This window comes from Suricata suricatta, chromosome 11, assembly GCF_006229205.1.
Source record: "Suricata suricatta isolate VVHF042 chromosome 11, meerkat_22Aug2017_6uvM2_HiC, whole genome shotgun sequence".
NCBI lineage: Eukaryota > Metazoa > Chordata > Mammalia > Carnivora > Herpestidae > Suricata > Suricata suricatta.
Window position 1 is genome coordinate 59,490,227 of NC_043710.1, and position 12,752 is coordinate 59,502,978.

The 12,752-nt window shown below is 35.9% G+C and overlaps 1 protein-coding gene and 1 long non-coding RNA gene across 4 annotated transcripts in view; one reads left to right on the forward strand and one right to left on the reverse strand.

Annotated features, from left to right (window-relative positions):
- Nucleotides 1-12,752, reverse strand: part of NARS2 (asparaginyl-tRNA synthetase 2, mitochondrial) — a 131,457-nt gene that overhangs the window by 57,011 nt on the left and 61,694 nt on the right. The window lies entirely within an intron of this gene.
- LOC115271770 overlaps nt 7,825-12,752 on the forward strand; it is a 30,218-nt gene continuing 25,290 nt past the window's right edge. Inside the window, exons 1-2 of the long non-coding RNA XR_003900090.1 lie at nt 7,825-7,951; nt 10,873-10,930. This is a non-coding gene — a long non-coding RNA (uncharacterized LOC115271770). The remainder of the gene's footprint in view (nt 7,952-10,872; nt 10,931-12,752) is intronic.

A 12,752-nucleotide genomic window follows, 5' to 3' on the forward strand; every position in this document is an offset into this window, starting at 1 on the left:
CACTATGAAGAAAAAATGATAAACACAAAATTGAGGCTAGTGGCTAGTTCCCATGGGGAGGGAAGAGGAGAGTACACAGAGGAGACTGAAGAAAGATTTGGGGAGGACCAGGGTGTTGAATGTATCATTATTCTTTACACTTTCCTTACACATCTATTTAAAAAGTAATTTTGTGTCCATGCAATATTTAGCCACCAAAAAAGACAAGCTAATAAAACACAATAAAAAGTAAAATGACAAAATTATACTAAAACTAAAGGGCAGGCATTGGCATCAGAACCCAAAACACCTTACCAGGACACCACTCAGTTCTTCATGCTTCCTACCTTCCCCCTCTCTCTGTCCATTCAATTTAACTCAACAAACATTAATATACTCTGAGTACCTATATCTTCCCAGCATTATTACTATGCTAAGGGCAACAGAAACCTCCTCACAGCATGTAACATGAGTGACTTCAATGCTTTATGTTTTGGCCAAAGGCCAATTAAATCTGCACTGTTCAATATGGTGACTACTAGCTACATATGGCTATTTAAATTTACATTAATTAAAATTAAATAAAATAAATAAAAATGTAGTCCTTCAGTCAAACGGGCCACATTTCAAGTGCACAACAGCCACACACAGCAGCTTGTGGCTACTGTATTCAACAGTGCAGACACAGAACACTTCCACTGCTACAGTGAGTCCTATTGTCTAGCACCAAAGTAGACTGTTGAATTCTCAATAAACCCAGAAGTTAATCAACTGAAAAAAACCCCAAAAACCAAAAAAACCACAACAAACCATGTGCTCAGACAATGAGACATGAGGGAAGGGATCAAAGGAGGAAGAGCTGCTGGGGCCTATTCATACATGTTTTATTTTACCCACAGCTATTGATCTGCCATGTCAGGTCCCTATGGCTCTCCTCCCCTGTCTCATATCCACTGCTTTATAAAAATAATGTTCTACTTCCTGGGTGTTGGCAACCATAGCTCCCTCTTCTGATAAAATGGCTGCCTTTCTGAAAGACACAGATACACAACCTAAGAATTATTCAGTAATCCATGTTTCTGGCTTTTATTAACTTTCCATCTATGTGCATGCCTAACTCTGAGAATCAGGCTTTGACAGGCTATTAAATCATCCCTGGCCAACTAGAAGCCATTGTATTCATCATCTTCTAAAGATAAGGATGAACAAACTAGGCTCCAATGACTGTGGCTCCCTGAGAAGGAACATTCAAAACAGATACATGACGCAATGAATAGTTCTTCCATCTTTTGATTTGTTTTCACTTATAAATATGTCGCTAAATGCCAAAAAGAAACAATGCGTGCTAAATAATACTAAAAACAAATGCTTTTAATTATGAGGATTATGGTATGGTCTACACAAAAGGTAGAGAGACTTTGGATTGAACAATTTTAGCAGTTATCTTCAAATTCTCATGTCACACGCAATTCTCAATAGCTATATATGAAATACCAGTATTATCATATCTAACACATATTTTGGCTACAAGGGGCATGCTTGTAAATTTTGAGACTTCTTTATACAGTAGTCCCTAAAGTGCAGTCTACCCAGACTTCAAATGTTCTCACTGAATCTTACACTATACTGCTCCAAAGCAGAATCAGGAGAAAGCACAGAATAATTACCCAGTTGAAGAAACTAAATAAAAGTCACTAAAAGATGTTCCAGAAACAAAAACATTTAGGTTTTATCTTTATCTTCCAACCTCCATCAAGATTCACACACTAAATTTGCCTCTTAAATGTGAAATATGGCTAGATCAGGTTTTGCATATTCTCCAAATTGTAAAGATTTATGTGACAATGTATATTTATCTCTCCTATGCACCTGTTTCAAGTGGCAAAACATGGGTTTTAATTTTTCAGTGCAAGGGTATATGATAGGAGATAAAGTGGGGAATGACATCAAGAGAAATAAATACGATTATCAACTAACATATGTGAGTGAGCTTATTGGTTACCAATTTCTACTGGTGAGAGAGAAGCAAAAACCATGGCTGGTTGAGTTTCTTATTACCAATTTCTTCTAGAGAAGCAAAAATGAAGTTTCCTTTTATTTTATAAAAAAGGAAGCAAATCTGTCTTACTGAAGCAAAATACACACAAGTGGTTTCTATAATGCATGTGGTTTATAGGTGATTTAAAAAAATGTTTAGCAACACTCAAGTTTTTAAATTCACACAAAACAAATTCATACCAACAATATGGGAAGGTAAAATGAAATTTTGTTAAATGAAATAATGTTATGTTAAAATATCTAAATAGATCAAATGTGATACTATTCCAAGTTTGTTAATGTATTGTCTGATGGAATTTTTTTAAATTTTTAAGTAGAAAGATTGGTGAAATAAGTCAAAAGTACAGAAGTAATTAAAGTCTACAGGTCACAGCAGCCAAGAAGAAACAGATTCAGCAGTCTAGGGCCTATCTGTCCTTATCTTAAAACCATCATTATCCACCATGAAGGCATATTCACTTATTTCTTCATTAAACAAACACTTATCAGACTACAAACCACTATACAAAGTATAGAACTAAATCAGGCATGGCCTTTGCCTTCAAGGCTTATATAGACTAGCAGGGGAAATCACAGACCTAAATGTACAAGCTATGATGACAAAATTCCTAAGGAAAAAAAATAGGAGAAAATCTTTGTAGCCTTTTGAATAAGATATGAAAATCAAGAATCAAATAAGAAAAAAGTGAGAGTATATATCAACAAAATAAAACAAACTTTGATCTTCAAAACGTACTGTAAAAAGATGGAAATAGCAAGGCACACATGGAGAAAAGTATCTACAATGCACATATATGATAAAAAAGTAATATCCCAAACATACAAATAACTCTTATAACTAAATAATAAAAAGACAAAGAACCTAACAAAAAGGTGCAAAGGAACTGAAAAGACAGTTCACAAGAGGAGATACATATATGGCCAATAAACACATGAGAATAATAATTTCAACAATATTAGTCATCACAGAAATGCAAATTAAAACTGTAATGAGATATATACTTATTAAAATGACCAAAAACTACTGACAACATCAATTTTTGTCAAGCACATGGAGTAAACAGAACTCTCATCTTTTGTTGGTGGGCAAATGAAATAACACAAGTACTTTGAAAACCTGCTTGGCAGTTTCTTATAAAATTAATCACACATTTACCATACAACCCAGCAATACCTAGGTATTTACCCAAAAGAAATGAAACATATGCAAACAAAGACTTGTGCATAAATTTTTATACAGTTTCGTTGATAATATCCCCAAACTGGAAACTAAGGCCCATCAAAAAATAAATGAATTAACAAAACTGTAATATTCATGCAATGGAATAATACTTAGCAATAAAAAAGAACTACTGGATGAATCTCAAAAACATTATGTTGAGTGAAAGAAGTCAGATACAAAAAAGTAAATACTGTGTGATACCATTTATATAAACCTAAACAAAATATTATATAAATACTATTTATATGAAATTCTAGGAAAGAAAAAATTCTATAGTTTTTTAAAAATGTTTATTTTTGAGCGACAGAGAGACAGTATGTGAGTGGGGGAGGGGTAGAGAGCAAGGGACACAGAATCTGAAACAGGTTCCAGGCTCCCAGCTGTCAGCACAGAGTACAATGCAGGGCTCAAACTTAAGAGCCCTGAGATCATGACTTGAGCTAAAGTCGGATGCTTTACGGACTGAGCCACCCACAGGCCCCATAGAAAAGGAAAATTCTAATCTGTCACTAGAGAAGGTAGATCAATGGTTGCTTAGGGCCTGGGGCCAGAAAGGGAGACTGCCTGCAAAGGGAAATAGGGGATTTTTCTTTTTGGTGATAGAGACATTTTTTATTTTTCTTACAGTAGAGGTTATAGGGCTTTATAAATTTGTCAAAACTTACTGAACTGTACATTTACAATGGGTGGTTTTTCTGTATATAAAGTATATTCAATAAAGTTGATTGAGAAACAGCAATAACAAAAAGCACTTATTCAAGCATTGGCTTAATTATTCAACTGGCCTGTTACTTTTTAAATTCTAATCACACCCCAACTACACTATAAAAGGTGAAGTGTCAGGCTCCTGGAACCACTGAAGAGCGACAGCAATCAACTTATTCAAAGAACAAAAGGATCCAGAACACAGTGATGTCTCATTGTCAACACAGATGACCACAGCTCTTACAGTAGATTACAACCTGATCTGCTCTCAGAGTTTATTTCTGATTTGGTCTTCAATTTCTGACAGGTATCTTATTTTTGTGTCCTTATCCCTTCCTTCATTTCAAGGCACTGGTGTAGTTTATCCTTCTGACCTGTCTTGTCTTGTGAGCTCTGAATTCTGGCAGACTCACTATTTGTCTCAATCTTCTGTTTTGCATAAACACCAGTGCTGCTACTCTTGTAAAACAACTTGATTACTGGCTGCCAGCTATTTTTCCTGGTTACAACACCTTGGCTTCTTTCTTTATAATCACCCTGGGCTCTCCAGCTCCCAGATGTCATGACTACCATCATCACAGCACTTACCATTTCAGTGTCAAACTGTGATAAACGCTAGGCTGTACACAGGATCTAATTCTCACAACAGCTTTACAACATGGCCATTACTATTCAACCTTACAGTTAGGAAGTGGAGGCTCAGATATTAAACTTATAAAACTAGTACATATAAAAGGAGAATTTTAATTTGGGGCACCTGGGTGGCTCAGTTTGTTAAGTGTCTGTCTTCAGCTCAGGTCATAATCTCATGGTTCTTGGGTTTAAGCCCCGCATTGGGCTCTGTGCTGACAGCTCAGAGCCTGGAGCCTGCTTCAGATTCTGTGTGGTCTTTGCCCTGCTTGTGCTCTGTCTCTCAAAAATAAATAAACATTAAAAAAGAGAAAAAACAAGTTTGTTCTTCTTTTAAAGGAAAATTCTAATTTAAATTTGACTATATAACAATTTGTTTGTTACCCCTCTGGTAAGGATAACATTATATTAGGAGATACTTCACTCTGTACCGGGACTGGCAATCCTCTGTATGTCAATTGACAAGTCTGTCCCATATTTTTAACATTCCCCTTGGTGTCCAACACAGTTACATACCATTTGGGTGAACACTAAAATGACTGCTGAATAAATGAGTACCCATAGTTATTTTTAGGAAGAAGAAAACAAGCTAGGGGGGAAAAAGGCAAAGGACACAAATTTTCTGTTCCCAGCCCAACCTAAATTCTGCAAACATATAACAAACAGATTTTTTTTTCCTTTCTCCTAGAAAGGTAATTATACCCACCAGAGCAAAATAGAATTTGGACAAGACTACACAGTAATTGTAAGCAATAATAATATCAGTTTTGCTTTTAATAGCTCCAATTATTGTCCATAATGGTCAAATTACTACAGATTAATTGATGCCCCACTATAGTAACCTGTTAGACAATGCTAACAGGCACTGCACTTTATGCAAAATGAGTTCTATTTGTATCATTCCTCAAAGGATTGACTGGTAATTGTTTTTCAGTCACACCAAAACTTGCTTATTTCAAAGGTATTCAATCCTTCAGATAGTTTGCTCAGCCAGACCTGAGATAACAGAAGCATGGGGCTGATTCTGATACACCTGAAGTGGAGAAAAGGAAAATTAGTGATTGCCTTCACAAAGGAATACAATACTAGAACAGGTCGAGAACTCCATGTTTAGACTTGCAAGGTGGTATGCAGATAACGCAGAGTTAATAATGCATGAGACAAAGGCACTAACTCACCACACAGATAATGCAGAGCCTAACGAGAAACTAAAGAAAAGTAAACCATTACCACTCAAGCTAATCAAAATGAAGTTCAAATAGTGAATTAAGCACAGGTATTTACAGGAGTCCCCTCTCTTGCTAGATGGGGTAATGCCCAATTCATGAATCATTTCATAAAGACAATTAGATATTTAAAAAAAAAAAAAAGCACAGCATTTACATTCACTCCTTCCTGAGACAATCTTAAAATAATAATAAGTTAAAAGGAAGAAAGAGGAAGGGAGTCTTTAGGTGACAAGAGATTTCAACCAAATTTTCAGAGGACAGAAACTAGTTGAGAGATGACCAATGTGTCAAAGAATGGAAACCATTACCTAGAATACAGAGTTAAGTATGCTGCGGCAGAGGGGAGGTGACCTGCACACAGAACTTTGGTGAGGCTGGAGATGGGGGAAATTCATTGAGTGAGTTTTTGTATGGAACTGTCAGCCCTCTCCCACTTGCCCTAGAATGGCTGGAAGCCAGATGAACCAGGGAACACGGAGTCTTTCTCCAGGGCAGTAGTCCTCTGTGTCATCCTCAGCAGACAGGTTTGTCATGACACAGAATGCTGGGCCCCACTCCCACGGTTGCCAGGGGCTGGGGAGAAGGGAAACGGGGGATGCCTATTAATGGGTCAGAGGTTTCTTTCTGAAGTGATGAAAATATAAAATTAGATAGTGCTGATGGCTGTGAAAGAGGACCCAGCTATGCTTTAAACTGCCTCCATTTTGACTTCAGACTATACTTTCCAACTGAAGTTCTTTCCAGTTTATCTTTTCACTCAGGCCAAAGACCTGGTGGACAAATCATTCTGTGATGGGAACCAAAACTAACCCTTGAGCAAGGAATGCCGTGACATCAACAAGCCCTCACATGACTGATCCCAAGACAGTGATCAACCTGATCTTTACTGCCCACCTACACTCACCAATCTTTGTCCCATATCTTCCTTACAGGAACATATGAACCTGTCAGTATTTTCAGCACATTAGAGACAGTCTTCCCGTATGGGCCTCACTGATATAAATTCCTGTCTTGTTTCACTATCACCTGTCTTTTTGCCTTTGGATTTTGCCATGAGTAAGAGGCCGAACCTGGTCTGTTTGGGATCTCCAAAGCCAGGTGCTCTTGCATCCCTGGGCCCTAGTTACAGTTGCACAACTTTGTAAATACAGAAAAACTACTGAGTTATACATTAAATGGTGAATTTTATGGCAAGTTAGCTGTATCTCAATAAAGTTCTTCTCTAAAAAATCCTTTACTCATCTGCACACAGGCCTCTCACCAAAGCCCAACAGATTTGAAAAAACTTTTAATCATGTCTTCCTTCTATCTTTCTTATGCTAAACTTACTCAGTTTCTTCAACCATTTCTTTAGAACATGATGTCTACATCCCTCTTATCCTGGTTGTTGCCCTAAAGTCAGATAGGATATAAAGTCACAACCTTTTCCTAAGTATTTGGAAGTAGATAAGGGAATTGGACAGAAAATCTAGGCAGTTTGATAGCTTTTCATGATTTGGCTAAATATAATTCATTCAAGGATAGTGTATTATACAAGACATAAAAGTACCAAAAGATATTCCACAACCAAATACAGACAACATGTACTGGGGTAACTAAAAGACTGTACACCATAAAATGCTCTAAAGTTGTATTAACTAGATTTCTGTTATTCCAAGAACAGAAAAGCAATAGAATCCAAACTAAATACAACAGCCAGTGGTCATTAAATATAAATAACATTCTAAAATGCACTCTCATGTAATCATTCCACTGATAAGGTTACTTCTAAATTCAATTCAACCTAGACAAGGTTGAAATTCCCTTGCCATATGCTGTTTTTGCCTCAGGCTAGTCCTTTGTATTAACAGCTACCATGCTATGAGGTTTTATTTAATACCTATCTTGCTCATTCAATTGTATGGGGTCATAAAGGTTGGGATCATACCTGTTCATGTTCATCTTTGTATCCCAGCATCTAACCTAGTGTTTGGTACACAGCTGACTCACAACAAATGTTCAATCAAGCTGAGATTGATTTTTGAGCTCTGAATCAGGCAAATGATAGTAAAGAAACTATGAAGACAAAGAGGAACAGGATACAGTTTGAGGAATTCATGGGCTAACTGCAAGATAAGCATATAAACAGGTAATTTCAAGTTTTTTTATAAATAGAATTCATATAAATCCTTTCCAACAGGTATTAAAGTCTTTACTCTGTATTAACAAAGTTACTAAATTAAATAGTCCCTAAATCCAAAAGCTTAGAGTCTACGCTAAAGAGAAAAAACGTGATTTCACTGTTATAAAACAGAAAGAATAAAACAACATGGGTGTATAAAAGAAGCACACTTAAATAGGATGTGGGGGTGGGAGTTGGGGATCTTGGAGAGACATTTTTTAAGTAAAAAAATTATTTAATGTTTGTTTATTTTTGAGAGAGAGAGAGCAAGTGGGGGTGGTACAGAGAGACAGGGAGACAGAATCTGAAGCAGACTCCATACTACAAGCTGACAGCACAGAGCCCAACATGAGGCTCAAACCCGTGAACCTTGAGATCATGATCTGAGCTAAACTTGGATGCTTAACTGACTGAGCCACCCAAGCATCCCTGGGAGAGATCATTTTTAAGCTGAATTTAGATTGATAGGCAGGAGTTAGCTAGACAAAAGGCATGGGGAAAGGACATTCCAGGTAGAAAAACAACAAAGGCAAAGAAACACCTGTATATTAAACAGGATGTGATTAGAAATTTATAGGCAGCTTAAAACATCTGAAGCAAAAGGAAGTAGACACAAATTACTGAAAAGATGTAATGGCTGTTGAAAAAGAAAAATTGGGGATGGTATTCACACAGTTGCTTTGACAAACTGGAAAGATGGTAGTGTCATTTCCTGATTTATGGAATTCAGAAGGGAAAAACAGACTGAGGGAATAAGATGATGGATCTAGTTTTGAACATGTTGAGGTGGTTAAACAGCAGCCAAATGGAGAAGCCAACGGGCATTTCACAGGTGGGAACCATGCAGAGATTCCACCTTGGGATCAGGAATTTCACAACACCATTCTTTGACCATTACCTCATAATTGTGCAGATTTTAACCCTAGCACATCCATACTAACACCTCTTCATTGAGACCTCCAATTCTTTACGTCCACTACTTTTTCCATCATCATCTCCTACCCCTATCTCCTCACTCCTCCTTGATCATGACCTTCCATACTGATCTACTTCTATCAATCTCATTTGGCAATACCCAACCCCCGGTTAGTCCAAATATTCACAATCCCTGTACTGCACCCAAACTAAATATTCCTATGAAAAATGAAAAGGCTCTGCACTTGCTGCTCAGTTTGCCTGAAAAACTCATCCCCTACTAGCTATATTGTACAAATGAAGAAATTGGTAAGGTGATAATGATATTCCTGAGTCTTTTATACCAAAGATCTGCTAATTCATATTCCTAGCAAAATAGTTATTTTTTTTAAGCTTATTAATTTATTTTTGAGAGTGAAAGAGCATGCAAGCAGAGTAGAGGGGCAGAGAGAAAGGAAGAGAGAGACTCCCAAGCAGGCTCTGCACTGTCAGACCCTGACATGGGGCTCGATCTCACAGTGAGATCATGATCTGAGCCAAAATGAAGAGGTGGATGCTTAACCGACTGAGCCATCCAGGCACCCCCAAATACTTAATTTTAGTTTTCCACTAAAAAGAAATCTCTTTGTTTCAAGGTCCCATTATCATATCAAGAGAATAGCATAAAGAACTATCATTATTCACACATATTCAGGAAATTAGGTAATTAAAGATCTCAAAGTTTCATGGTTATTATCTTTTCCATGAAATAGAGTAAAAAAAAGTGATTAACACATATTTAACTCTGTTGTAGGCTTGATTTTATAGTAGAAACTATACAAATTTAGAAGAATGAGAATTCAATTTACCAACACTTACTAAATATCTACTATTTTTAGTAAAATATTTACAATGTTTATAGTCTAAGATAGACATGAAAAGAACTACAAACTGGCTAAACATTAAGAGGAACTTTCTTCCTTCAGTATATGAGATAGGTGAGTACTGTAAGAAAAAAGAAAAAGAAAAAATAATTTCTTTTGAGAAAAACAGGGAAGGAATCAGGAGAAAGTTTTCTTTCAGTTGAGCTGTGGAGAAATGAGATATGGAAAAAACAGTCTACTGCTATAGAGAGGGGCATTAGAAACAGATATGTACAAAAACACACAGCATGCATAAAATAGCCATAATCAAAAAACTCTTGAAAATCAAAGGAATATAAATTAACAAAGTTCAGATAAGCATCTAGGCAGCAAGTGGATGAGGAATGAGAAAGTTATATGGGATACAAAGACAGCTTCACACTCAATTATAAAGGATATCTCAGTCCAACTCAGGTTCACATGCTGACATCCTTACCACAGCCACTTAACAGGATGAATACATCCTGGGTATGAATGTTTCATGTCTTGTGAGCTCAGCATGTGAACTGATGAGAGGACCCAAGGGAGTGAGTTCAAGATTGCTCATCCCAATCACAAAGCAAACAATTAATCAAACTAGAATAAAATCAACTTGAAGCATAAGCTGATTCTTCCTTGCCTCCACAATGGAAACAGCTGATTTGTTCTCATTAAAAATGTAATAAATACTAGTTTTCTTGGATCTGAATAAAAGATATCCTTAAAGAATAAAATAAAAATTAGCAGAGATGGCCATTGTTTGTTAGTTGAATACTGATGTATATTTTCCATACATATATGTGCATACACACTATAAAAACCTGGAATCACATTCTACTTCCTGTTTCATAACCATTTTTTCTCCTTTTAACAACATGTTGTAAAGCTTTATCATCACTTTTAAAAGCTGTACAGTAACCCATTGTTTGGATGATTCATAATTAACTTTATCCTCGGTTTATCGCCAGGGTCCATATACCCAGTTTTAATTTTTAAGTTTCTTTGTTGAGCAATTTGTTGTTGTTTTGAAAGAGAAAGAATTTTTAAGGAAAATTTTAATTCCAGCAGAGTTAACATACAATGTTATATTAGTTTCAGGTGTACCACATCGTGATTCAATGGTTCCATCCATTCCTCAATGTTCACCAAGGTAAGTGTACTCTTAATCCCCGTCCCCTATTTCACCCACCCTCCTACCCACCTCCCCTCACGTTGTTCTCTACAGGTCGGAGTCTGTTATTGAGCAGTTTTAACTATTTCTTAAATTAATATTTCCTGATTTATCCTTTCTTAAAAGTTATATTAATTTCTTAAGGTGGTCAAACAAGTTACCACAAACTGCTAGGCTTAAAAGCATATACATTTATTCTCTCACAGTTATAAATGCTAGAAATCTGAAATTGAGGTGTTGGCAGAGCCAACTCCTTGTAAGGTTCTGGGGAGGAACTTTCTGAGTTTCTAGTGGATCTTAGCAATCCTTAGCATTGCATTCCTAAGCATCACTCCTATCTCTGCCTCTGTCTTCACATGGTCCTCTTCCCTCTGTGTCCTGCATGTCTCTGAATCCAAACTCCCTTCTTTCTTTTGAAAGATAAGAGTCAGTGAATTTAGGCCCACCCTAATCCACTATTTTAAGTTGATTATATCTGCAAAGACCTTTTTTTCCAAATCAGGCTGTATTCATAGGATTTGTCTTTTTGGGGTACTTAATTCAAGCCACTTATAGATGTCATTCAAAAGACAGAGAACTTTGTACTTTATTTGAATAGAATAAAACTAATTGAATTCTTTAATGAATCTAAGATACATACGGGGTTTAGTGACCTTATTTTCGTTATATATTTAAAACATTTTGCTATTTCATCATCCTAGAAGTCATTTCATCATTACTCATCAATTACTCCTAAGTAAGTTAAAAAAAGAGTAAAATATTGAAAACAGAAGAATGATGGGTACGTATGACACACAGTAGATAAGAGGAAGATGGAGAATGAGATAAGCCATCACCATTATATCCTCAGTTTTAGTACTGCAGTACACAGAGGACTGTGTCATCTTTCAAAAAGATATAAGAAAAGCCTGGAGATACTACTGTTAAAGTCTTTTTGTAGTTTTCAGAGAACATAGTTGAGAACTGATATATTTTATTTTTCACTCACAATGACTAAGAGAAGAAAAATGATAAAGGTGCTTCATAAATATTAAGCAAGCCATGAAATGAATGCAAAAAGACAGATAGTAACAAGCTAGTTTCTAGTTATAATAGTAAAATTGGTTGTAAAAGTGAAATCCCAGACAACAAACCTACAGATAATGATATCTTAAATGAATTTTCTCAAACCCAAGAACTGATAAGTGAACAATACATTTTTAAGGGCAAAAGGGAAACATGATATTTGTATCCAATTAATTATTCTATAGTTAGGACTCCATCATGCAATAATATGCACTGAGAACTTGAATCAAACCATTCTGCTGAAAGGATATGAGACAATATTGTTTCATCATTTGTGCACAAGAATTTACTTGATATGGTTAATAAATGAATAAAGGCTGAAGGCAAGGGTGTATACAAAGGTGTCTGGAAGAAATAATATCATGTAGAAATGAAAAAAGGTAAGTGATTTGATAATTGGAGTTTACAAATCTAGAAATAAAAATGTTTCGCAATTATGGATCAAAATAGATGGCCACCATGTCTTCAACAAAATTATGAGCTGTATCGTGAATGTATCATAGATAAGCTGCTATATAACGATCGCTACTTCAGATAGCTGTGAAATTAGGTGATTAACTAGTTGTTACTTAACCTTCTAATTTCTGTATAAGTCTAATTACATGAAATAGAAGTTGGGGTTCTGATTTTTTACTTTGCTTATCCATTTGGAGTGTCATTGTAACTACTGTATTGTAAATGATGGAAAATAATTGCATATGTTAAAAAAATAGTGTTATATTCTTAAAAAAATAAA